General features: G+C 42.9%; 1 protein-coding gene across 1 annotated transcript in view; it reads left to right on the top strand.

Moving 5' to 3' along the window:
* STK32A (serine/threonine kinase 32A) overlaps positions 1-22,851 on the top strand; it is a 636,628-nt gene that overhangs the window by 229,086 nt on the left and 384,691 nt on the right. The gene's annotated exons all lie outside the window — the stretch shown is intronic.

Below are 22,851 nucleotides of genomic sequence, written 5' to 3'. Positions count from 1 at the left end.
ATTGTACAGTTTTCAGAAGAGGTGGATTACAAAGAATTGGGAGTGTCCACCCTTAGGCAATTTATCACCAACTCTGCCTATGATGAATGAGTCTTGAATGCCACCGGAATAAAGCAAATGTATATTTAAAATGTATTTCTTGCGATTTGAGAGTAGTTTTTTTACATAAGAGGAAGCAAGCCACTTTGGCACAAATGCGTGGAACTTGTGACGTTTACATCATTTACATGTATGGCAAGTGGGATAGGACCAAAGGATGTTGAAAAGACCAGGATTAATTCTAACATATCAGGGTATTAGTTAGTGGGAATGATGGCGTGGAAGCACCCTGGCTATTAGCAGCATCTGCTCACGTTTATTCCACAGATGAAGATTACACCTAGATCAGTTAGTGCTGCATAACTGTGTTGCTAAAATTCTGCGACTAGTTTGGTTCACACAGAATCCAAATGTTCAAAAAGAATTATCCCTTCCATAGGAATCGAATAAACACCAAAAAAGTAAAAGGCAAAGACAGGCAGTAAAAAAAAAGTGATCATGTGAATGCTGTGACTAACCAGCAAAAGACAAAGGTGCTCACAGATAAATGATTGGAAAGAATTACCAGAATGTTGGATAAGGGACTTATGTAAGAGCGCTACATGAATCAGCTGTGAAATGGCATGACAATGACACATGCCAAAAGACAACAGGCCCTGTCACAAAAGAAATGAATGTTGAGGATGTGGTAGGAGGAATGGGCGGGCCCATTTTACTTCATGCTCTTGTTGTCAAGTAAAATGTCATCATTTGTGAAATTAGCAACAATGTTCAGATTTCATTGGACTTTGCAAGGCGCTCTACAAAACAAGAGCCCCACCACCCAGTGACCATTTCATGCAGTAGGATGTCTTGTGGGTGGGACTTTCTGGAGCACAACATTGTGGATCACACGTGCACCCTCCTGTGATGGCCGGTAAGTGGCTGAGGGAGGGAGGCAACAGTGGGGCTGGCTGGACAAAATATGTGTAACAAAGGCGTTTTCAGTTATGCATTGTGCAGTGTGGGAGACAGCAGGCGTAAATATGTATGGATATAACCTAGTGTAAGAAATTTGGATTATTATTTGGGGTGGGTGACTACCCACCTCACGGAATAATCACAAGCCTTGTCAGGGTCACCTCTGAATTAACCTGAGCTCAACCCCCTGGTAGTTATAGCACCGAGCAGACAGGCTTAATTTAAGGCCATGTGTAAAGTATTTATACATTACCAAAACAGTAAGAAAGTGAAAATGACTGACTATGATGGAGCGTGGATCGAATACAACAACCAGGTCCATCCTGGTGAAAGATTTTACCTTCGGAGAATCCTAGTGCCATGTGCAGTGTCAAGTAGAACCCACAGATAAGTCCCGTGTAATCTTTCACATAGGAAAGATTCTGTTACAGAAATGGCGGGTCACATCTCAGTGAACCATCGCCTTGTCCCACTAAATAGAGAGAGACATATTGTTCCTTCCCTGCGCCCCTGGGGTCAAGGAAAGCATATATTGCAGTGTTCCAGATATTGAGATCCTAAAGAGATCGAAGATGAAACTGTAGTGATAGAGAGCAAATCATCCTAGGAGGAAAGTAGTATTCAATGGCGAGTGTGAAGAGTAGAAGCAAGAAGCCCAATGCCATATTAAATGCACTTGAGTTCTGCTATGTGAATGTTTCAATAAAATATTCTAAAGGTTTCCTTGAAACCTGCACACTTTCTAAGTAACCATGAGAGACAATAACCCTTTAAAGATATAAACATTTAAGTCAAATGACAGCCTGGCTGCGCAGACACACTGCTGCAAAGTACTGTCATTGTCAACGTCTGTAAAGATGTAAATATAGCTTTAATGAAAACAATTCAAAACATTCAAATGTATCATTTTGCACTAATATTGGAGTTTTTTCAGCAGTGACCGATATAGGTGAACATTCATCTACATTGATTTGCCCTCTAGTGGGAGAAGGGCTTGGGGAAGAATAATATGAGTTTAAATGTTCTTTGGCAAATGAGTTACAGAGTGCAGAGCCACTGAAACTGTTTACATAGGCAAATGACACATGGAACGGTGCGCACCTCATATAAAGTAATGAGAACATAATCTGAGATTTAACTTCATGGTTCAAACTTGCTTATGGAAATGTCTCTGCCAGTTCTGTTAACACAATCTGATCAGAGTGGAGGTATGGGTACAAAAAACAGCATATTTTTAAATTGGTAACCATAGTTGTACTGCAACTGAACAAAACACCCCCCCCCCCCAACAAAAGCAATTGACATTTGGCTGAAATGACACGAAAGAACTCAGGTTGCTGATTGTTACTTCAGTGAGAAAGTTGAGAGTTCAGGCTGCATCTCCTGTGTAACAGTACAGCGTCATTGTTTTTGAAGAGGGAGGGGTGGCATTTGGACACCCAGTCAACACTAACGAGGAGAATAGACATGGTGCACTTCAAAGGCCTCGACAGAGCCGGCTGACTGAGATAACGTCAGTGGTAGGGTGGGAAGCTGGAGTGGCAAAAAAGCCTCCTCCGTGCTGAGCTCTGAGTGTCGCCTTTTAGAATATTAATCCATATTTGTAAAAAAACGAACATATCACCCCTTAAGGTTTCAAGGCGCTGCGGGCCGTCAGGTAAGCTATTGCCGAGAATCACATGATGCTGAGCTGCTACTGGCGCCGGGGATTGAGCTGTGATCCCCGTGCTCTGGAATCAGCCGCTCTGACCGCTGCCCCACACCTCCCCTCTTGTCAATGGAGGCCATTTTTCCGGTTCCCCAAAGGGCTGCTCATAGTGCTCTTTATTTTTTAGGTCGAGCCTGGGCAGTGCTTGCGCTGCTCTGCGAGCCATGCTGTATTGGAGTATGGAATAGAAGCTTCGCCCACTCATCACCCATATTTGTCATTGGTTTGTGTCATTGTCCTTCGTAAATGCTGGCTTCTGAATCGTTAATAGGCTTGTTAGTCCCTCCTTAGTACAGCCTTGTCTTCATTCGTAACCTCCCATGAGGACTGGCTCTTTTACTTTGGTTGTTACACGGTGAGACTTTTTTAGTCTGTAAGCACTATTTTGTTTAAGTAGTTTCTCCCATTGCAGTTACAACATGCTTTCCTGCAACATTCAGAGCGCCATGCGCGCTTTCACTTTCTAAGCAGCCTGAGACAATGGCTGCCGCTTCTTTGAAGTGAAATTGGTCTTGCATTTACAAGAGTTTGAGATATTGGCATTGTACATTACAATGCCTTTTATTTATGTGTTAATTATCAAAACATATAACTAAAAGGCATTGCCATTTACAATGACAAAAGCTTAAATTCTCGCAAATGCGAGACTTATTGCATTGCAAATGCTTGTTTGAAACTTTCGTACCGTGCACTTTGCAAATCTCTTGATGTTTTAAAAAATATATGAAAGTTTGCAAGTCAATAGACTTTATACCCTCGACGACACTGATCTACTCGCTCCACGGAGATCTGACCTACCTTCATTAGTTGGCCCTCCATCTAAATTGATGCTGTAAGTGTGTATTTCCTCTGCCTAATAGCTTTGCTGTTTCTTGTGGTTACTCCTGCACACATCCACTGAAGCAATCGTTTGAGTTTGATTACTAGTAATGTAACTCGCTGTATCCCATATATCCTGCTTTTTGTAAAGCGCTCTAAGACCTTTGGGCATGTCCGCGCTACATAAAACTGCAAACATAATAATATCAACATTTTACCTAGTAAGAAGGGTAGGTATCGTGTATGTGTTTGCAAGTTGCAAGCATGCGGTGTTGTATGTAAGTGTGGGCAAGCTTCATATTCTGCCTAACTGAGTGAAGGTCACTAAGTTATGAAATTTTGTTTGTTCTCGGAAATTGATGTAAATATTATAGGACATCCGTTTTCAGAGACCCACAGTGTGAGGTGACTCACAGTCAAGGTCATACAAAGTGCCACACTCACCCATTGATGGGAGAGGTGAAGACGGTGCTGTTTCATTAAGGCGTTCAGTTGACTGGGGGTGAGTGTTTGATTTGCTCTTTGGTATCGTTTCATTAAGGCGTGGCAAAAAGCTTACTAAAAGAGTTAGGCATAGGTTTTTGATGTATAGGTTAACACGGGTACAAGTGCGAGATTGGCAAATTTGCATTCCTTAAATAGGTAACTTCCCTCAGAGGAAAAGGGGGCATCATTGTGCATCTTAGCAGACAGTTACCAAAAAATAAAATAAATCCAAAGGCTCTGTTTTTTATTTTCAATTCCGAAGCTCATTTTTTTGCTGTTTTCCCTATTAAGTGCATAATCATTTACATTTTTTTAGAGAACCAAAGATGTGTAGATTATTCATATCAGAAACATTTTTTTTTTCTTGCAAAATCATTTTTATTGGCATTTCTGATTTCCACACTGTACATACATTGCAGTTACTGCAGGAATAAACATCCTTCAAATCATACATCATGACATTGACTTACTTGACACGGTCGACGTGGGAGGGCATACAAGTGCAAAGCATGTTTCTGTAGGAGATCGCCTATAGTATGTACTGTGTGCTCCGCGCTAGCCTGCGACCCTAGCACTATGATTTACATCTAGCTATGTTTGTGCGAAGAATCTGAACTGTTCAACCGGGGTGACGTAACTGGGGTACACTGCACCTGAGGTTATATCGATCGATAGGGACCTGCGGGCTGAAGCGTTTTCACTAGACGATGGACTGTGTGTGTGTTGGGTGGGAGGTCGGGGTGACAATCTAGAAAGTATTAAATGTGCCTCCGGGGAGGCGCTATGTCAGATCGCCCCGTGTCGCGCCTCTGCCATAGGGGATTGGGTGTTTTGCGATAAAGGCATCTCTGTTGTTTCCTGCTTGAAGGAATACAGTAGCATGGCCCATTGCATGGAGATGGGCTGTTTACGGAAACCCTTAATTTCTTCCGATCGAAGCACCTCCTCTTCCGAGGCGCCCCATTTATTGACCACCCCCACCCATTTTCATATCAGAAACATACCCCCTCTTCCACCTCCTCTTGCCACAGCAAGTCTTCCCATCACTTGTTCGTCTCTAAAACTGCAGAGCCCATGTAATTTTACAGAGTCTCCTTCCACAGTCCCATGAACATGGTTCTTTGTTTTTCAGAAGCTATTAGGCTGCCTCAGGGCTCCTCTAAAATAATTCTAAATATACCTAATCTTGCTGGTCGCAAGATGCAGTATTTCGTGTTTAGCCATTCACCATGGGTGTGCTTCTAAGGTTAGGTGGGGGATGGATCTAGAGAAGAGAACCCACAAAGTAACTGGATTCTGACACAGAGATGAAGGTTAGCCCTGATTGCAGGAGAGCGGAGGAGTACTCTTGAACCGTGGAAAATACATTGGATCCAAATTCATGCATGAAAATCGTAGTCTTCAGCCCCTTCTTGAATAAAACAATATTTGCTTCAGAGAAGAACTGCACATTTCACAGATGCATTTTCATAGCTTCATTTGGCTTTTTGATGACTTTGAGTTTCTGTTCCATCTAATTGAGTTTGAACTCAGTGATAGACTAGGAATGGCTTGGCCTCATGCTACTTAAAGGGGATTGATGTGCGGCTAGGGCCCGTAAACATACTGCAGCATTTGGCAGAAGGTTTTGTGAATGAAGCACAGTAGTTAGAGGTTATACCTCTTTTGGACTGGGACCCGTGTCGTTGGGTAAGGATTCCTCAGGCCCTAAGAGACTGTGGCTACTGGTTCTGGACTTACTACAGCTATTTGCTTTTATTTTCAGTGTGGCACAGTGTACACAAGGAACCAGTAATCTTCCTACAAGACCATAAGAGATTTTTCTCACACAGCTGCAACTCTCGACTTCTTTCTTGAGCATGTTGCATTGGAATGGGTCCTTCTCGCCATGGGCATCTGACAGTATCTGGAAGGGAAATCCTATTTGAAACAGAGTCACAGATTTCCCACATTCCACAATGGTGATGGAGTTCACCTTGGGTGCAGGAACTGGTGAATGAAAGTTTTTTTTAATGTTTGGATATTTATAATGATTGTATATTAATTTTATATACTGATATTTTGTATTTTTTAATGATAGGTCGAGTGCCTTTTTCTTATTGTAAAATGTATTTTATGATCTTAATTGATCGAAATAAAGATTGAATTGAATTGAAAGTGTTGTTGTGTTTGATTGGGTTAAAGGAGGCTTCTTTGTTTTCTGTCCTTTTAGGGAGATCCAAAGGACCTTATCCAACTCGAGATGTTGCAGAGGCATTATGAATCCCCCTGTGCCTCTGGGTATCACCTTGTATAGCTGGCCTTTGGAGCTGGTGTGATTCATTTAGAGTAGCCTAGAGGTAAAAGTAACCATTTAAAATCAACCCTAATGGTGCTGCTAACCTTACTTTTTAGTCCGCAAGAGAATCAAATTCACTCATATCTGTTTCATCGTAATCCACTCAAAAGTCGTGCTAGGTTCGACAGGCCATTTACACAGTTGGCACTGCTGCAGAGCTTGAATTACCACAATATATGCCTCTGAGAAGCCTGGAAGCGTCAGAACTCCATATGATATCTGCCAAAACTGTATTGCCACCTCCTGGTTCTCTTGAAGCAAGTTGTTGCTTTCCATAGGACTACCACAGGTCTGCCAATTCTCTTTACAAGACTTCCCTCAGAATTCTTCATGGCTCGATCATCTTTTCTTTTTTGTTTTTGAAGACAAAATACGAATATGGCATGTTTGATTGACGGGGATGTGGAGCCTTGGAGGGCACTAACTTCCATTAGGTAAGGGGCAAGCTACCAAAGAGCCATTTGAGACGCCTTGCTGTTTGTGGAGGTGCAAGAAGATGACACTTTCTGGACTTACCTGCTGCCTTGAGAATCTGATAGGTGGGCAGAGACGTTTTAGGATAATGTTGTGTTACGTCAAACCCCAAATATATAGTTGCTCAGCACCTGTTAAAGCGGCCATCCGATGAATATCACAGTATGTCCCAAAACCCCAATCGGCATCATCAATTAAGTGAACATTCATGAGTACTTATTATTGGAGGTTGCTGAAGGTGCAGAACTAGGTAAAGAGAAATGTGTTTTCTCTTCAGTGGGTGGCCCTTTAAGCAGCCATATGGTCACTTCAGAGAGCAGTAGGAGGTGATGTAGGTAACAGGGAAGTGACGGAGATAACATTTGAAAGGCGGTCAAGTTAGAAAGAGAAAGCTCTTAGATATGGTATATTGGTTTCTGTTTACGCGCCTAGTATGTCAGCAGAACAAGCGATAGATCAGAGAGTGGGAAAGCAGGAGATGGCCACAATGCCTGTGAAACTGCTGATTTATTGCTGGAATACAGTCGTATAACAGGGCCAAATACTGCATCATTTGCTTGTAATTGTTGCCTTACACCTCTTGGAGTGATTGGCTCGATGCTTCGCACATCCATTTGCTTTAGGGTGACCATATCTTTAGAACCAGAAACTGGGACAGGCCAAAAAGAAAAGTAGGACTAAAGCCTTATTTATCTGGCCTGTCCGGTTTTTGCGTAGCCATGTAAATATGTGCCTATAAATATCCGGTATATACACACATTTGAAAGTCTACATTTAGCAACGGCAGAAGCTCCATCCTGGGCCCCCTACCCTCCTCCTCACCTTGTCTCCCTTCTGCAGAGAGCATGCAGCCGGCCTCCTTCTGTGCTGCCAACAGAAAGAGATAAAGTGCTCATTTTTAGGTCTCGTCTGAGCCAACGCATGCACTGTCTCTGGCAAGACATTTAGTGTGTTGGCTTTTAAAAGTCCGACCACACGCTTTTGGCTGGCATAGGGCGTGCGGTTACGCGCACAATGACGAGCAGAGGCACCATCTGGCTTTCCTCTCTCATCATGGTGCGCGCACATCGCACACCACTCGCCAGCCTGCTTTCACTTTTCCCATCGCGCGTGCACTTCTGATCACCCTGAGCAACACACACACGGCTTCAGTTGTGCTGCAATCGTGTAATCACATACTGCGCCACAGCCCGTAGCATCGCTGCCACTACCTGATCCAGACTGCAACGAGCACTTGTTTACCATTGTTGCAGCCTCGCTGCTTTCCCCTTCAATCCAGACTTGTGTTTTTTGCAATAGCATTCTGTGGGACAGCTAATGTGAGGTTTTTCTAATCTTCGCTTTAGAAGTAGCACTATTGTTCAGAAACTTTCGAACTCTGTGCTAAATTGTTACCTGCCTTAGTACTTGTAGCTTTTTACACTTGTCTGCTAACGTTTTTTTAAACGAACAGAAAGACTTCTCGCACTCAAATCTGAAACACTTAAGTGTTATAAAAGTCGAAGAGGCCGTTTTTGTAACGTAACCTTTAAATGTTTTCCGCAGTCTTTGCTTTAGGGTGTTCTGACCACACATGCCTTGTTTGTCGCCCACCAGCTCACCCCACTCACCTGCAGTCCATCACTCTTGAGCGTTACTCACGCACCTGCACTCTCTCGCTCATTAGCGATACTCACTCACCTGCACTCGCTCATGACCTCTGCTCATCTACAGTCTGTCATGAAGGTATTCCCGTCCCTTCACTGCAATCTGTCACTGACAGAATCTCCCTCGCCTGCAGTCTGTCACTCATGAGTTCTACTCACTCACCTGCAGTCTGTCACTCATGAGCTCTAGTCACTCACCTGCAGTCTGTCACCCACTAGCAGTTTGTCGTTTAGTAGTTTCACCCTTAAGCTGGAGTCTGTCACTGGCATGATCACCTCCATCACCCGTGAGCGCTACCCACTCACCTGCACTCTCTCGCTCATTAGCGATACTCACTCACCTGCACTCGCTCATGACCTCTGCTCACCTACAGTCTGTCACGAAGGTGATCCTGTCCCTTCACTGCAGTCTGTCACTGCCAGCATCTCCCTCGCCTGCAGTCTGTCACTCATGAGTTCTACTCACTCACCTGCAGTCTGTCACTCATAAGCTCTAGTCACTCAAGTGCAGTCGTCACCCACTCGCAGTTTGTCGTGTAGTGGATTCACCTTTAAGCTGGAGTCTGTCACTGGCATCACCTCCCTCATTCGTGAGCGCTACTCACTCACCTGCAGTCTGTCACTCACTCACAAATTGTCTTTTAGGTGGTCCCCCCATGAGTTGGGGTCTGTCACTCACCTGCAGTCTGCCATTCAGACTCTATCTGACTGTCAGTCACGGCCTCCCAACCTGACTCACCTGCAGCATGTCACTCAGTCGTAGTTTGTGGTTCAGGGGTTCACCCTTAAACTGGAGTCTGTCACTCTCCTGCAGTCTCAGTGGAAAATACCATCTGCCTACAAAGTAGGGATATAAATAAGCCCAAATGGGTCAAAGTAATATATACAAAAACACACACCAAAGCTGACAAAGAGAAAATTAGAGAGAAATGGTCAAACAGACAGTAGAATACAAGATATCAGTTTATTTTTATATAATAAATCAAAATAATAATCAGTTGAGGTCAGTTTTTACAGTACACAAAATAAATATATACAAGTCCCACACTAAACAATCCAAAAAACAGTCATACTAGCATTCATTCCAGCAACATACTCATATGCTCAACAAAAACTAAACATAATCATACATAATAATTCCTAGATAAATTAAAACAATCGGGATCCCAGTGGGATAACAAATCCAGAAGCCTTGTGTTCTCCCAGTGGTGAAGGGAGACAAAATCTCCAGATACAACCGAGACAATGAAGGCCAACGCACGTTTTGGTGTTGGGCCCACAAGGGGCTACACCTTCATCAAGGCAGTAGATGTTACAGTCGTGTGGGACACACAATAGCACCTAAAAACAATAAGGATATGGAGAAAGAAGACTTAGATAGCACATTTACTTCAAATGTACTTTAACGAATCGCTAGTCACTATATAGCGAATCCAGTGATGATTTCACTAGCAATCAGAAAATCAAAAAATCAATAAATCAAATAGGGATATAAAGCCAATGTCAGCCGTGGTGAGGTCCAAGGGCGATGGTGTGGATAAAAGGGATATCCAAATTTAGTAAAAAAGTGCACCAAGAAACACCTTCAAGAGAGTAAAAGGACCAAGGAGACATCAAGATATGGAGCCCAATGCTACACCAGTGGAGCAAAAGAGACAAGAAGAATAAAACAAAATGTGCAAAAGAGATAGACCAAAATCATGGAAGAATGAAACAAGTTTCAAATAGTCAAAAGGAGGAAAAGTCAGTACCTTAGTAGGATAAAGGGCATCAGAATCGACCTCTAGGTATAAAATGGGTCAGGGCCTCAGAGGACTAATGGAGATAAGGTTCTACGAAGAATAAGAACAAGAGAAAAGGATCAAAGAAGCCCCGTATGATAGAATATGTACCGCGATAAATGCATTATTAAACAACGCTTACCCAAGAGATTCACAGTGCAGCAGGCTCATACAGGATTCCGAATATGAAAAGCCGGTCACACATCACGGAGGGGAGGGGGGAAGGACAAATCTCCAATGGAGAATTTCAGAGGATGAGCCAAAGAACTGATCAAGTAATAGTTCAATGGTTCCTACACAACACGAAAGAGAAACAATAAAATAATAATGTAGAGATTGAAGAGAAATGATTGAGGGATTGCATGGGAATGTGTTCGAAACACACAAACTAATAACATCGACAAATCAGTGGTACATGTTCCATTCAGGGAAAGTAAATGGGAGTTTGTGGTTTAATAAAGCATAGGCAAGACAGTTATCGGTAAAGCCGACAGCGTGTACTAAATAGCAAAACGAACATCCCTCACGGGTGTTTACCAAAGAGGATATACGTCAAAACTTCAATGATCCGAGGTAAAGGGGGGCAGTGAGATAAAAGGAAACGGACCACCCAAGAGGTCAGGGAGGTTCACCCGGTTACAGGAGCACAGAGTCTTACTGCATATAGTCTTTGGTAGTTACAGAGAATAGAGGAGCCAAATCGTAGAGCCAGAAACGTATACTTCCGTGAGCATGTCTCAAGGCGCCAGTAGTTTAGGAAGAGTTTAAGTCCTTAATAAAGGAAACGATAGAGAGTCTCACCAGAGCTTGCTAGCAAAGAGAAACAATAATAGAAATAGGACAGCCTCACCAAATATCCGATTCAGAGGAAACGTGGCGGCCATATTGAACATAGAAAAAGAAAGTACCCAATCATAGGAAATAATGAAGGAAAATTCCTACATTGAAAACATGGCATCAAACTCACAGATAGAGACAAGACTATTGAACAGGTCAGGGCAACACCATTAAATCATATAGCAGAGAGATAGTAGGAAGCAGAACTAGGATTCGTGAACAGGAAAGGAGTTTAAATAATTGCATTTTCCCACGGACAGATTTCATTGAGGCCTTGGGCTACCGCGTTCAGAAAATAAATCCAAAAGACTTCTCTCTTTTTTCTAATGATGGTGGGGTCCTTGCCAGTGGGGGTTCGAATTTTCTCCAGGATTTACCATTTAAGATCACGTTCTGTATGGCCACATTCAATCCAATGGGTAACAAGTGGGGCAGAAAGTTTATTGGTACGAATGTTAGACTTGTGCTCTCCCATTCTAATTCTGCATTCCCTGCCTGATTCACCAATGTAGACCAACTTGCAGGGGCAAAGAATGGCATAAATGATGTTGTTTACGATTTTTCCTCTAACCAGATGGTTTTTAAGGTTTTGTTCCTTCTAAAGGCAAAAAGAGGTTTGGACAGTTTGTTACAATCAACAATGTTCAAAAGGTACCATAGTGAGTTTATGGTTTGCCTTACTTTGTGATTGATATTGCAATGTTTGGTCACGCAGACCAGACGATCCAGTTGTTCTTCCTCCATTCTGCAGGAACATAGACTCACGGTTGTAGTACCTTGCCCTCTTAAAGGAATTCTTGACCAGTTTGTGTGGATACCTCCTGTTGAGGAGTTTGTCTTTCAAGATGTCCGCTTGAGTGAGGAAGTCCTTCATTTCAGAATAGTTTCGCCGGAGACGGAGGAACAGGCTGAAAGGAATACTTTCCCTTTGGCAGCGGGGGTGATAGCTTTCAAATTGAGGCAATGGGTTTAGTGTATAGAGAGACAAACAGTTTGTTATCTTTATATTCAATCCATACATCGAGAAATTCAAGTCTGCAGTTACTGGAGTGGACAGTAAATTTGAGATTCTCATCTGCTAGATTAATCCATTGGATGAAGTCATTCAGAGATGCCTGGTCCCCCTTCCAGATGAAAAAAATATCATCAATGAAGCGGGACCAGGCACAGACATTCTCATAAAAAGGGGCCATCTCATTGTAGATATTTATTTTCTCAAAGGAACCCATGTATAGACAAGCTACACTTGGGGCACAGGCAGCCCCCGTGCTAACTCCCTGTACTTGTTGAAAGTAACTGTTATTGAACTCAAAATAATTCTACGTTAGTATACCATTAAGACATTGGAGAATAAAGGGAGCATTGGTGATCTCAGGTTCAGAGGATAGAATTTCTTGGAGTGCAGTCATCGCTCCTTCCTGAGGGATATTAATGTATACTCCACGTCCAAGGTGACTAGGAGTTCCCTATCACTCAAATAACGCATCTTCTCAATCTTGGAGATAAAATGGTCAGTGTCTTTGACATACAATTCCAACTTGCTTACAAGGGGTTTTAGAAATTGGTCCACATATTTGGACAGCGGCTCGGTGGCTGAGCCGATGGTAGACACGATAGGTCTCAATGGAGGATTGAGAACATTTTTGTGGGTCTTAGGGACCCCATAGATAATAGGTAATCGGGTATGAAGAGGTGTAAGAAATTCAGCTTCCTTGGAGCATAAATACTCGTCATCAACAGCGGTTCGCACCATCGTCAAGATTCGATGTTTTAATCCAGGCTCAGGATTCATGACGATGCACCTATAGTGTTTGGTGACCGATAGTAAATGATCCATTTTTTCAATATATGTAGGGGTGTCAAAAATGATAATACCCCCTCCCTTGTCACACGGTTTTATAGTGAGTCGTCCATTGTCTCTGAGTAGATTGAGGGCATTACTTTCCGCTTTCGAAAGGTTACAAACAGGTTTGGGAACATATTTTAGGGTTTTTTGAATTCTAGAGAGGACTGCCTTCTCAGAGATTTGGACCTCTGTTCGCAGTGAGTCCAAGGTAGGGGTGAATTCAGAGGGAGGTTTCAGTCCAGACCGATTGTTGGTGGTCTCAGAAGGAGATCTTGTTAGAAAAAAATGTTTTAATCTTATTTTTCAGAAAAAGGAGTGAAGGTCCCTCATGAATTCAAATTTGTTAAAATTCACAGAGGGGACAAAGGAAAGGCCCCTAGATAGCAAGGTGATCGCTTCCGTACTGATAACAGTGGCAGATAAGTTAAACACTGGGATGGTACTTAAGTTTTCCAATACTGTTGCTGTCTTGTTTGTATATACATCTGAGGTTGACTTTGATCCTGATGGAAGCCCCTTTGTCTGGGATTCCGGTTCCTGGGACGGAAACTCCCTCTGCGGTTCCCTAAAAAATGGTTTGGGGTAGTGGATCTCTCAAAAGTTTTCTGTCTGGGTTGATAGATAGGATTATCGTTGGGGTTGTAATTGGAGTGGTCTTCACTATCCGAGTCCGTGGTGTCAGAAAAATTAACAATACGTTTATTACCCCATCGAGCGGGGGCGGCATTGTTAAAGTAGCCGGAGTTGCTGTCCTCCGTGATGGTATAGAAGTTAGATGTGAGGTAGGGATAAGCCCGTTCCTGGGAGGAGAGTCTGATATCTTTTCTAAGTTTATCTGTCTTTCTCTTAAGAAGATATTCAGAAAAAGAATCTAATTCTAGAGAGATTTCTTCCAGCTTTCTTTTCCCTATTTCAACTGAATTCTCTTTTTTGAATTTTTCTTCAATTTCCTCTATTTCTCTATTTAAAATGGCTAAGACTTCCCTGGCAGTCTCAACGATTAACATCATCCAATCTCTGGAACGTGTATTGGAAATAAGCGCCCATTTTTCCAGAAATTGTCTAAGTTCAATGAAGAGGCCGGTAATGTTTCGAACTCTTAAGCCAATGGGGATGGTGCCAGCTTTAAGATACTCCAACATAAAGTTGGCATGGGCTTCAGTTCGTTTAGATTTCTTTTTAAGGTTGAAGAGTTTCATCCACTCTTCCTCCAGGCCCTTAGATAGAGTGAACTGTTTGTCACTACCTGCTGTCATTCCAATCACACGGGCAAAATCTTCATCGGAGAACCCAAAGGTTTTGATACTCTCCATTCTAAACAGAGAATTAACGTTTCAGAAAATATGAAACAAGAAGAGAAACCCAAGAGACTCAAAATAAAACAATCAAGAAGGAAAGAGAAAAGGATTTAGGATGTAGAAACAAAATAAACAAAATGTAAGAGAAATATATAAATAGAATCAAAGGAAGGAGAACAAGGTGCACAGGTATAGGGAAAACACAAACAAACAAGACAAGCCCCCACAGCACAAGGCTGTGAATAAATATCCAATATGAAAGCAAAATTAGTAGGCAGGTGGTGCAGGGGAAAATGTTAACACAATATCAGTGGAAAATACCATCTGCCTACAAAGTAGGGATATAAATAAGCCCAAAATGGGTCAAAGTAATATATACAAAAACACACACCAAAGCAGACCAAGAGAAAATTAGAGAGAAATGGTCAAACAGACAGTAGAATACAAGATATCAGTTTATTTTTATATAATAAATCAAAATAATAATCAGTTGAGGTCAGCCCTACCTTGGACTCACTGGGACCAGAGGTCCAAATCTTTGAGAAGGCAGTCCTCTCTAGAATTCAAAAACCCTAAAATATGTTCCCAAACCTGTTTGTAACCTTCCGAAAGCGGAAAGTAATGCCCCTCAACCTACTCAGAGACAATGGACGACTCACTATAAAACCGTGTGACAAGGGAGGGGGTATTGTCATTTTTGACACCCCTACATATATTGAAAAAATGGAGAATTTACTATCGGTCACCAGACACTATAGGCGCATCGTCATGAATCCTGAACCTGGATTAAAACATTGAATCTTGACGATGGTGCGAACCGCTGTTGATGACGGAAATTTCTGCTCCAAGGAAGCTGAATTTCTTACACCTCTTCATACCTGATTACCTATCATCTATGGGGTCCCTAAGACCCACAAAAATGTTCTCGATCCTCCATTGAGACCTAACGTGTCTACCATCGGCTCAGCCACCGAGCCGCTATCCAAATATGTGGACCAATTTCTAAAATCCCCTTGTAAGCAAGTGGGAGTCGTATGTCAAAGACACGGGCCATTTTATCTCCAAGATTGAGAAGATGCGTTATTTGAGTGATAGGGAACTCCTAGTCACCTTGGACGTGGAGTCCCTATACACTAATATCCCTCAGGAAGGAGCGATGACTGCACTCCAAGTAATACTATCCTCTGAACCTGAGATCACCAATGCTCCCTTTATTCTCCAATGTCTTAATGTTATACTAACGTAGAATTATTTTGAGTTCAATAACAGTTACTTTCAACAAGTACAGGGAGTTAGCATGGGGGCTGCCTGTGCCCCAAGTGTAGCTTGTCTATACATGGGTTCCTTTGAGAAAATAAATATCTACAATGAAATGGCCCCTTTTTATGAGAACGTCTGTGCCTTGTCCCGCTTCATTGATGATATTTTTTTCATCTGGAAGGGGGACCAGGCATCTCTGAATGACTTCATCCAATGGATTAATCTAGCAGATGAGAATCTCAAATTTACTGTCCACTCCAGTAATTGCAGAATTGAATTTCTCGATGTATGGATTGAGCATAAAGATAACAAACTGTTTGTATACACTAAACCCACTGCGAGAAACACTTTGCTTCAATTTGAATGCTATCACCCCCGCTGCCAAAGGGAAAGTATTCCTTTCAGCCAGTTCCTCCGTCTCTGGAGAAACTGTTCTGAAAGGAAGGACTTCCTCACTCAAGCGGACATCTTGAAGGACAAACTCCTCAACAGGGGGTATCCACACAAACTGGTCAAGAATTCCTTTAAGAGGGCAAGGTACTACAACCGTGAGTCTATTTTCCTGCAGAAGGAGGAAAAACAACTGGATCGTCTGGTCTGCGTGACCAAACATTCCAATATCAATCACAAAGTAAGGCAAACCATAAACTCACTATGGTACCTTTTGAACATTGTTGATTGTAACAAACTGTCCAAACCTCTTTTTGCCTTTAGAAGGAACAAAAACCTTAAAAACCATCTGGTTACAGGAAAAATCGTAGACAATCCTCCACTCCGCCAGATATCCATCACTGGACTATCAACCATTAAGGTAATCACCGATGTGGCTCCTGTCAGGCCTGTCCCAATGCCATTGTAGGGCACACTATCAACATCAATGAACGAAGCATAAACCTGCTTGAAATGACCAATTGCCGCACCTCCAACATCATTTATGCCATTCTTTGCCCCTGCAAGTTGGTCTACATTGGTGAATCAGGCAGGGAATGCAGAATTAGAATGGGAGAGCACAAGTCTAACATTCATATCAATAAACTTTCTGCCCCACTTGTTACCCATTGGATTGAATGTGGCCATACAGAACGTGATCTTAAATGGTCAATCCTGGAGAAAATTCGAACCCCCACTGGCAAGGACCCCACCATCATTAGAAAAAAGAGAGAAGTCTTTTGGTTTTATTTTCTGAACGCGGTAGCCCAAGGCCTCAATGAAATCTGTCCGTGGGAAAATGCAATTATTTAAACTCCTTTCCTGTTCACGAATGACCCTAGTTCTGCTTCCTACTATCTCTCTGCTATATGATTTAATGGTGTTGCCCTGACCTGTTCACTAATCTTGTCTCTATCTGTGAGTTTGATGCCCTGTTTTCAATGTAGGAATTTTCCTTCATTATTTCCTATGATTGGGTGCTTTCTTTTTCTATGTTCAATATGGCCGCCGCGTTTCCTCTGATCGGATATTTGGTGAGGCTGTCCTATTTCTATTATTGTTTCTCTTTGCTAGCAAGCTCTTGTGAGACTCTCTAGCGTTTCCTTTATTAAGGACTTAAACTCTTCCTAAACTACTGGCGCCTTGAGACATGCTCACGGAAGTATACGTTTCTGGCTCTACGATTTGGCTCCTCTATCCTCCATAACTACCAAAGACTATATGCGGTAAGACTCTGTGCTCCTGTAACCGGGTGAACCTCCCTGACCTCTTGGGTGGTCCGTTTCCTTTTATCTCACTGCCCCCCTTTACCTCGGTTCATTAAAGTTTTGACATATATCCTCTTTGGTAAACACCCGTGAGGGATGTTCGTTTTGCTATTTAGTACATGCTGTCGGCTTTACCGATAACTGTCTTGCCTATGCTTTATTAAACCACAAACTCCCATTTACTTTCCCTGATTGGAACATATACCACAGATTTGTCGATGTTATTAGTTTGTTTGTTTCGAACACATACCCATGAAATCCTTCAATCATTTCTCTTCAATCTCCACATTATTATTTTATTGTTTCTCTTTCGTGTTGTGTAGGAACCATTGAACTATTAATTGATCAGTCCTTTGGCTCATCCTCTAAAATTCTCCATTGGAGATTTGTCCTTCCCCCCCTTCCCTCCGTGATGTGTGACCGGCTTTTCATATTCGGGTCCCGTATAAGCCTGCTGCACTGTGAATCTCTTGGGTAAGCGTGGTTTAATAATGCATTTATCGCGGTACATATTCTATCATACCGGGCTTCTTTGATCCTTTTCTCTTGTTCTTATTCTTCGTAGAACCTTATCTCCATTAGTCCTGTGAGGCCCTGACCCTCTTTATACCTAGAGGTCGATTCTGATGCCCTGTATCCTACTAAGGTACTGACTTTTCCTCCTTTTGACTATTTGAAACTTGTTTCATTCTTCCATGCTTTTGTTCTATCTCTTTTTCACATTTTGTTTTATTATTCTTGTCTCTTTTGCTCCACTGGTGTAGCGTTGGGCTCCATATCTTGATCTCTCCTTGGTCCTTTTACTCTCTTGAAGGTGTTTCTTGATGCACTTTTTTACAAAATTTGGATATCCCTTTTTTCCACACCGTCGCCCTTGGACCTCACCACGGCTGACATTGGCTTTATATCCTTATTTGATTTATTGATTTTTTTGATTTTCTGATTGCTAGTGAAATCATCACTGGATTCGCTATATACTGAGTAGCGATTCGTTAAAGTACATATGAAGTAAATGTGCTATCTAAGTCTTCTTTCTCCATATCCTTATTGTTTTTAGGTGCTATTGTGTGTCCCACACGACTGTAACATCTACTGCCCTGATGAAGGTGTAGCCCCTTGTGGGCCCAACACCGAAACGTGCGTTGGCCTTCATTGTCTCGGTTGTATCTGGAGATGTTGTCTCCCTTCACCACTGGGAGAACACGAGACTTCTGGATTTGTTATCCCACTGGGATCCTGATTGTTTTAATTTATCTAGGAATTATTATGTATGATTATGTTTCGTTTTTTGTTGAGCATATGAGTATGTTGTGGGAATGAATGCTAGTATGACTGTTTTTTGGATTGTTTAGTGTGGGACTTGTATATATTTATTTTGTGTACTGTAAAAACTGACCTCAACTGATTATTATTTTGATTTATTATATAAAAATAAACTGATATCTTGTATTCTACTGTGTGTTTGACCATTTCTCTCTAATTTTCTCTTCGTCAGCTTTGGTGTGTGTTTTTGTAAATATTACTTTGACCCATTTTGGACTTATTTATATCCCTACTTTGTAGGCAGATGGTATTTTCCACTGATATTGTGTTAAAATTTTCCCCTGCACCACCTGCCTACTAATTTTGCTGTCAGGGGTCCCCCTTCATATTGGATACTCTCCTGCGGTCTGCCATTCACAGTCTGTCACTCACCTGCAGTCTGTCACTCAGGGCCTCCCAGCCTCACTCATCTTCAGTCTGTCACTCAGGGCCTCCCAGCCTCACTCATCTTCAGTCTGTCACTCGCGGCCTCCCTGCCTCCCTGCCTCACTCACCTGCAGTCTGTCACTCGCGGCCTCCCAGCCTCACTCCCCTGCAGTCTGTCACTCATGGCCTCCCAGCCTCACTCACCTGCAGTCTGTCACTCACGGCCTCCCTGCCTCACTCACCTACAGTCCCCCTCTCACTCCCAGTGTCGTCTGTTTTTGCAGACTTCCCTACTCATGCTGGCCCAGACACCTGTGTGTGCTGCAGTGTTGTGCACTCCCCTTGCCACAGCAACTGATGCTAACAGCATGTGGGCACCAGCGACTGCAGAGCACACACACAAACCGCCCACAGACAGACAGACACACACAGTGCCTCCTCGCTCCTCCCCTTCTACACACACACACACAAACCACCCGAAGACAGACACACAGTGCCTCTGTGCTGCCCCCTCAGTCCACACACACACACCGTTCTCAGACACACAGACATACACTGCTTCTGCACAGTACCCTCTGTCCACACACACAAACCACCCTCAGACAGACACACAATGCCTCTCTGCTACCTCCTCTGTCCACACACACACACATCGTTCACAGACAAGCACACAGTGCCTCTGTGCTGCCTCCTTTGTCCACACACACACAACATCCGCAGACAGACAGACATGCACTGCCTTTGCGCAGTACCCCCTGCCTATACACACACCGAACCCAGCCGCCTGTGAACTACACACTCCACACACACACCCCCCTCTCAGACAAACACACACCCTGCCTCTGCGCTGCCCCCTCTGTCCACACACACACAGACACACAAACCGCCTGCAGACAAACACACACTGCCTTTGCGCTGGCCCCTCTGTCCACATCCACAAACACATACATACACTAACCACCCGCAGACAGTCACACACACAGCGCATCTGCGCTGTTTGTTCCCTCTGTCCACACACACAGCGTCCCCAGCTGCCCGTGAACTACACATTCCACTTGTTCATAAACTAGCCACAGCCGCCTGTGCACTACTCCTCTCTCCACACACAGAACACAACCGAGGCCACCTCTGCATTACACACCTCTCCTCAGACACACAAATACCAACAACAGCCTCCCGTGCACTACACACCTCTTCACACACAGAAACTAGCCACAGCTGCCTGTGTACTACTCCTCTCTACACACAGAAAAAAACACAGCTGCCTGTGTACTACTCCTCTCTACACACACAGAAACACATTACAAACATTGGCAAAACCAATAGCTCTAGCTAAACACTTATAAGGTCCCAAAGGCGAGACCTATGGCTATGCCAATGCTTGCTTTTTACGTCTTCAAAGGCATCCGTAAAAGGAGAGCATACATTTCAATTCTGCTTTGCTAAATTACCTGTTCTTTGTCCCCAAAACTGGGACATGTATTTAAAATGAAGAAAAGTGTCGGGACACCGGGACATTCCTTTGAAAACCTGGGCTGTCTACGGAAATCCGGGATGTCTGGTCACCCTAATTCCATGCGCTCCACTGCTGTAGCGATTGATTCTCAGTCACAGAGGTTGTGTTAGGCCCGTACCCTTTACTCCTGTTTATGATACATCTTTGTAGAAGGTTGTACAAGGCAGTGGTCCCAAACGTCCTCGTGAACAGCGAAATTAACTGTTCAGAAATGCTATGTAAATTATCTGCCTCTGGCATGGCCCTTTCATCCAGTGGGTGTCAGCGTTATTATTTACAATACTTGAAGCAAAGGTTTGTGCGTATTTCAATGTTAACACTGTCTCTGAATAAAGGATCAATATTTGTGACCTCCGGCAGGCACATCAAATATGCAGAAAAAAAGAATGAATTCTCTCTGGAAACATCAGGCTGCTTTAATGGCATCGATTATTCCTGGCATAAAAGTATAATGAGCCAATATTCGTCGCCCAGAATGACAAAAGTTGTAACAAGCATTCGAAAGGCCATTAGGTCTGGCTTGTTTTCTGAGTCCTGATTACAACATTTAAACAAGCATTTGCAATGCAATAGGTCTCGCATGTGGGAGACTTTGAGCTATTGACATTGTTAAATGACCATGGGGCCAAATCACAGAACTAAACTGAGATAAAATCCTAAACTTAGTATTTTTGGTATTCACAGAAGGCATTTAGTAGTAGTAAAGTTAGGACTCCTAACTTTACTTCTACTAAATGCCTTTTGTGAATACCGAAAGTCATAAAGTTAGGATTTTGTCTCAGTTTAGTAGTAGTAAAGTTAGGAGTCCTAACTTTACTACTACTAAATGCCTTCTGTGAATACCAAAAGTAGTAAGTTTAGGATTTTATCTCAGATTAGTTCTGTGATTCGGCCCCAATGCCTTTTATTTATGTGATGGTTTTTAAAACATTAAACCCTAGACCTTTTGCATTACAAATGATTGTTTTTTGTGTGTTTTTAAAGCCGCCAACGTGACCTGTTGCCTCCGCTCTTCACCATGCACAGTTAATGATAGAAGTGGGACAAAAATATGAATAAATAAATAATACGGTGCTCAGAGATACAGCGCAGAGGTTTAGAGGCTTGTTTCAATCGCGCTCTTTACGCGTTCAATGCGCTTGAAATCGAAAGCCAGGGGAGCAGCTGTGCGACGACCACAGAGCCTTCCCCTGCTGGCTCCAGAAACAAAAGAAAGCAAGCAGCCGCCAACTTACATACAACGAGCACGTGTTTTAATGTTACAGTCCTCCTTGTTATGCGCGCAGTGTTTGTTCTTCACTCAGAGGTTTTGGTTACTTTTTCATGTGCATCACTACAGAATTTCACAACCAGAGACTGCGATTAGGTCCAACTTCCGGAAGTGATGATAGCGGAGGAATATTATATTTTACGGATTGTCCAACCATGAACGAAACCACACCAGCATTGAGACCTTCGTAGAAATTACATCAGTTGTTTGGGTTCCTTCCCGGTCTGGGTGCACCTGTTGCACTTATCATTTCAAGTAATTATCTGACGTCATCTTCTAGCACTGTCTGTGGTCTGGTTACCCTTCTGTTTGCCCCAGATGTGTTAATGTGCTAGCTTGGCACTGACGGTGTGCCTTTGTTACGGGAAGCTGAAATCGAAGGAACACCGGAAGCATGTGGCTTTATGCAAGACAGACAGTTGTAGAAAACCTGATGTTTACAGCGGGTTGAGTTTGTGGATTGACCACTTTGTCTGTGGTGTGACCACTGAGCCTTCCCATGCTGCCTCCAGGAACAAAAGAAAACAAGCAGCGTCCTCCGAGTGGTGCAAGATAAGTGGGCGCCGTTGCAGGAAAGTATGTCGTGCCTGCAAAAGGAGAAACTCATTAAGGAAAATAGAGCTCACAGGCTGTAAATAACACATACTATGTACTACCAGAAGTAAAGGGCCGATCCCCATGGGAAGTTACAAATGAAGAAAAGGCGGTACTAAGGAGGGACTAACAAGCCTATTAACAAATTAGAAGCCAGCATTTACGAAGGGCAATGAAGCAAGGCAATGACAAATATGGGCATTCGCTGCCCAGGCTTGACTTAAAAAGCCAAATCAGTACAGAAACAAAACAAAAACTGTTTTTTTCCTGTACACAATAAACCTTTTGATAAATCTTTGTGTGTTTGATGATTCAGTGTACTTCTAAGATGTAAAATAGTCTCTAAAATAGCCTCTTTGCCACAAAACCACTTCACAGGGAGCAGAATGATACATTAAACATCCAGTAGCATGAGGTGAGAGAAACATATTCCTTTGGGAAAAGCCCAAATTCACTCTGTGTACATTCTAAATCATTGACAACAATAGTTCGTGTAGACAATGCTGTCAAGACAAACATAACAGGCATTTGCAACATCAATAGGTCTTTCCTTTGGGGCCTATTTGCTTTGACAATGGTCTTTGGCCATGCTG

The sequence above is a fragment of the Triturus cristatus genome, chromosome 7, assembly GCF_964204655.1.
Source record: "Triturus cristatus chromosome 7, aTriCri1.1, whole genome shotgun sequence".
Lineage (NCBI taxonomy): Eukaryota > Metazoa > Chordata > Amphibia > Caudata > Salamandridae > Triturus > Triturus cristatus.
Note: the sequence above shows the minus strand (reverse complement) of the source record. Positions and strands in the feature narration are given on the sequence as shown.